Source organism: Octopus bimaculoides, chromosome 1, assembly GCF_046866305.1.
Source record: "Octopus bimaculoides isolate indiv1 chromosome 1, ASM4686630v1, whole genome shotgun sequence".
Classification (NCBI taxonomy): domain Eukaryota; kingdom Metazoa; phylum Mollusca; class Cephalopoda; order Octopoda; family Octopodidae; genus Octopus; species Octopus bimaculoides.
In genome coordinates, this window is record NC_142928.1 from 159,924,741 (window position 1) to 159,929,740 (window position 5,000).

Here is a 5,000-nt window from a genome sequence, read left to right on the forward strand (position 1 = left end):
ATATATATATATATATATATATATATATATATATGTATATATATATATATATATATATATATATATATATATATATATATATATATATATATATATATATATATATATATATATATATATATATATATATATATATATATATATATATATATATATATATATATATATATATATATGTATATATGTATATATATATATATATATGTATATATATATATATATATATATATGTATATATATATATATATGTATATATATATATATATATGTATATATATATATATATATGTATATATATATATATATATGTATATATATATATATATATGTATATATATATATATATATGTATATATATATATATATGTATATATATATATATATATGTATATATATATATATATATGTATATATATATATATATATATATATATGTATATATATATATATATATATATATATGTATATATATATATATATATATGTATATATATATATATATATATATATATATATATATATATATATATATACACTTATATACATACACGTATGTATATAAGTGCGTGTGTATAATCTCGAATTCGAGAACACCAGAGTAAAATACTGAGAACATCATGTGTATGTTTGTGTGTGTGGACACAGACATTCATATACATATATACATGTTTACACACACACATACATTCACACACACACACACACGTGTGTATGTAGAGGTATTGATGCATTTACATATATTTTATGCATGTACGTATGTATGCATGTATGTATGTAGACAGAGAGAGAGAGAGATAAAGACAGAAAGATATAGGAATTCAAACACCAGTGCTGTAAGTAACACGGTTCTATGACTACTTTAAGAAGAGAAATCACATGTGTGGTCCCTTCAAAAATCCAGATGTACTATCATATACACGCACAAACTCTAAGTAATTTTAAAAATAACTACAGACCGTCTACTTTTAAAGAAACTCAATTCTGAAAGTAGATTCGAATTTATTATAATTTTCGTTTTTGACCTGTTGAAACACTGGTTAAATAAGTCGTAAGATTACATATAAGTACAATGTAAAGTTCGATGATTGACAAATTATGCAATTACACGATCGCACGTGTGCACTCTCACACATAAGTGTATATATATTTTACGTCTCATGATTTATTAAACATACGGATCACTGGTAATTAATTATTTAATACTTTTTACCCTTATATTTATAGCTATATATATATCTACATATACGTCGTCTGATCAATAAGTATCTGGACTTTTGCTATAGTAACGAAGCTAACGCACGGAAAGTGAAGCCGTTTGGTACAGATTGACCCTGGACTCTACTGTGCAAGCACTAACTATTAACGTTCTAGCTTACTTCCGCTGTTTACAGCAGTGCTTGGAAGGAATGTGTGATCGGCGCTCTGACTATGACAGAGAAAGCTGAGAAGAGAATCTGCATCAAATTTTACCAAAAGCCAGGCGATACCTGTTCAGAGACCTACGCAAAGTTTTCAAAACGTTTTCATCGTTCTCGACACAATAAAAGAGATCTTGTGCAACTGAAACCAGAGTGTCTTTTGGGTCATCTAAAAGCAGCTTTGCCACAAACTTGGCAGGCACGCGCCTGATACCCAAATCTTCAGTGGTCATGGACTAAACTGAACCGTAACTAGTCTGCACATCTTCCGACAGCTCACGGATGGTGACTCGATGATTTCCCCTTACACCTGCACGCACATCGGCAATGCTTTCGTCAGTGCTGCTGGTTGTGGGATTCCCAGAACGTTCGTCAATATCGACTTTTTTGGCCATCTTGGAAACGTCTAAACCACTCGTACACTTGTGTGCGGCTCATACACTCTTCTCCATGCACCTTCTGCAACTTTGCGTAGGTCTCTGAGCAAGTATCGCCATGACAACTTTCTCTGTCATGGTCAAGGTGACGATCACACGCTATACACCTTCCTTCGAAGTACTGCTGTAAACATCGAAAGTGAACTAGAACGTTAAAGCGTTCAAGGTCAATCTGTGTCAAGCGGCTTTACTCTGCGTGCTTTAGCTTTGTTACTATGGCATCAGTCCGAATACTTATTGATCAGACCTTGTGTGTATATATATATATATATATATATATATATATATAACATTATAATTTAGGGTATCTAAGAGATACCACCATGCTGGAAATAGCAGTCAAAAGTTGACTCTAAAACCACATTAAATGTTCATACAGCACCAGGAGAGAAGACGAAGAGACAAAATGAACTAGCAAAAATTATTGGTTTATTCCCGATCCCGGATTTCTGGCTCTTCACAAGAAATGATCTGCCTTCATCAGTGGAATATACTCAGAAAAGCACATAAATACAAATATATATATATATATATACACACACAACATACGATATACTTACATATCAGAACATATTCATACATATATATGCACGTATGCACACGACCAGTTTAAATTTCCCGCCTAAAAACTATATATATTTGTATTTATGTGCTTACCTGAGTATATTCCACTGATGAAGGCAGAGCATTTCTTATGCAGTGCCAGAAATCCGGCATCTGGAATTATCCAGTAATTTTTGCTAGTTAATTTTATCTCTTCGTCTTCTCTCCTGGTGCTGCATGAACATTTAATATGGTTTTAGAGTCAACTTTTGACTGCTATTTCCAGCGTGGTGGTATCTCTTAAATACCCTAAATTATAATTTTAAATAATTATTACCTTTGATGGTTTTTATTCCTATGCTGGCCACCTGATAAAATCGGTAATTAAATATCGATCTTATCCTCATGTATATATATATATATATATATATATATAGATATATATATATACTTATTGAGAGTTTGAACAATGAGATTGTGGATCATTGTTGATGGTTTGGATATGGAGCTGAAGGAAGAGCAATAACTCTTGAAATATGCATATACACCCATTACCTATTTATTCTATCTCCGATCGAATCGTTTACGTAGGCGTATTCGTTTGCAAACTGTTATAACTTGCAATGCTGGCTCTGAATTTTAAATAAAAACATAAACAAACTTAAAACCGTAAATACATACATATGTACGTATGTATGTATGTATGTATGTATGTACGTTGACTTGATCACAGTAGAAAGAAATGAAATGGAACACAGTGAAAAACGTTTGTATCATTTGGCAGAAACCAAGGCTGCGATTTAAGGACTGTGTCAAGTCCTCATTAAAGGCTTGTAATATACACAAGACTGACTGGGAGAAGAATGCCTGTCAGTGCCACAGATAAGTTTGCTAACACAGCAAACTTATCTCAATTTCTGTCGAATACATTGTTGTAACTGAACAAAATAAGTTTTATCTATTAACGTCTTGAAATGCACTTTATTCTTGATTTGTCATTATGGTTTGGGGATTCATGTAATCCATTTTCTTCTGTAGAACATACAAAATCTTTAAACGTTTATAACAGAGATGACAACCTCATGCGGGCCGCATGAAACATGGCTCATCATCAAGCGGGGCCGCACGAAACATGGCGCATCATCAAGCGGACCGCACTACTCAGACAATTCAGGGTGATTTTTCGTTGATTTTCAGAAAAGTCCACGGGTTGCAGTTTGTCCATGACTAGTTTAGGAAGTTCTTGATGCTTATTTCATTCATTAATACGTAAATGGCCAAATTCTAAAATGTTCGCATCCAACCAGATCGTGAATAAAATTTAGTGAAGGGCAGTTATGAAAGAGTCATCCATTATTTAACATGCGCTACTTCCTTCATGTTAGATCAAGCATATCTTCGACTTTCAAATCCTTAAGTGTAATTAGTTCGCCATTTAATGTATTTTTTAACTGTAGGAACCTCTATATGAACAAATGTTTATTTTCTCAGAAGATAAGTGAGTTTATTGAATTTTTAAAACTTTTTGATGAAGGAAGTTTTTAAAGAAGGCATATTGTGGAGAGCCAGTAGCGCACAATTGAACAATTTCGCAGAAGAAATTTCTCACTATTTGGTTTTCTACTACATTTTTACTTTTTCTATGTACCACAGAACACTCGCTGCATTTGTGTTAGGGGAATGGTTGTGATGTACAATGTTTTAAGTATTTGTTATCTATTTAGAAACTTGATTTTTGCGAGGTCATTGTAATTAAGCAATTTTCTATATTCGTAACATCAAAAGTAATTAATTTTTAAACTGTTATCTTTCACCATTAAGTGGTCTTATATATTTAGATTATCACGGCTGTTTTGAATTTTGAAAAAAAAAGTAATCCGTTATATGGAACAACAAGTGTTAAAGAAATCGTGTAGATTCGAATTAGCAATTCATACTGAGAAATATTAGTTTTAAATTGTCAACTCTAATAAAAACAAAGTATATATGTTCACTGCGTAGTTCACATTATAGTTCCTCTGCATGAAAAATGGACTGAAAAAAGAAACGCGAAAATAAACCAGTTTTCTTTATGGAAAAGTGGCAGAAAAAGAAATATTATTTTGGTGATTCTCTCAGATTCAAAGAATGTGGAGCTCGTGTCGAAGAAAGAGAGAAAGCAAAGCGAGTCACTTATTCAATCAAAAGTTTGTTTTATTCTGTGGTTTCTTTTATCTAATGCTTCATTTGTACAGGGGAATCTAAATATTCTTTTAAGTAAGGCTTTTAACCATAGAGACTTTGTATTAGTGTAGATTTTCACTGAATCCATATAAGTAAATAAATGTGTCAGTGTAAAAGGGTATGAAGCATGTATGAGTTTCTATCGGAATGTTTATGTCTCGAAATGAAGTAATTATATTGCTTGGAATTTTATTTGTACTTTTCAGGGTATTTACTTTTAGTAAACTTATTTTCTAGGTCTTCCTTTAGTTTCACGACGTCATCCGGTGCGTAAATTGCTACAAGTATACGTACACATTCCTTGTATACATAATGTATATGTATGCTTTGTTTAATAATGATATTTAATAGTTTAGCGATCGACTATGGAGGTGTATTT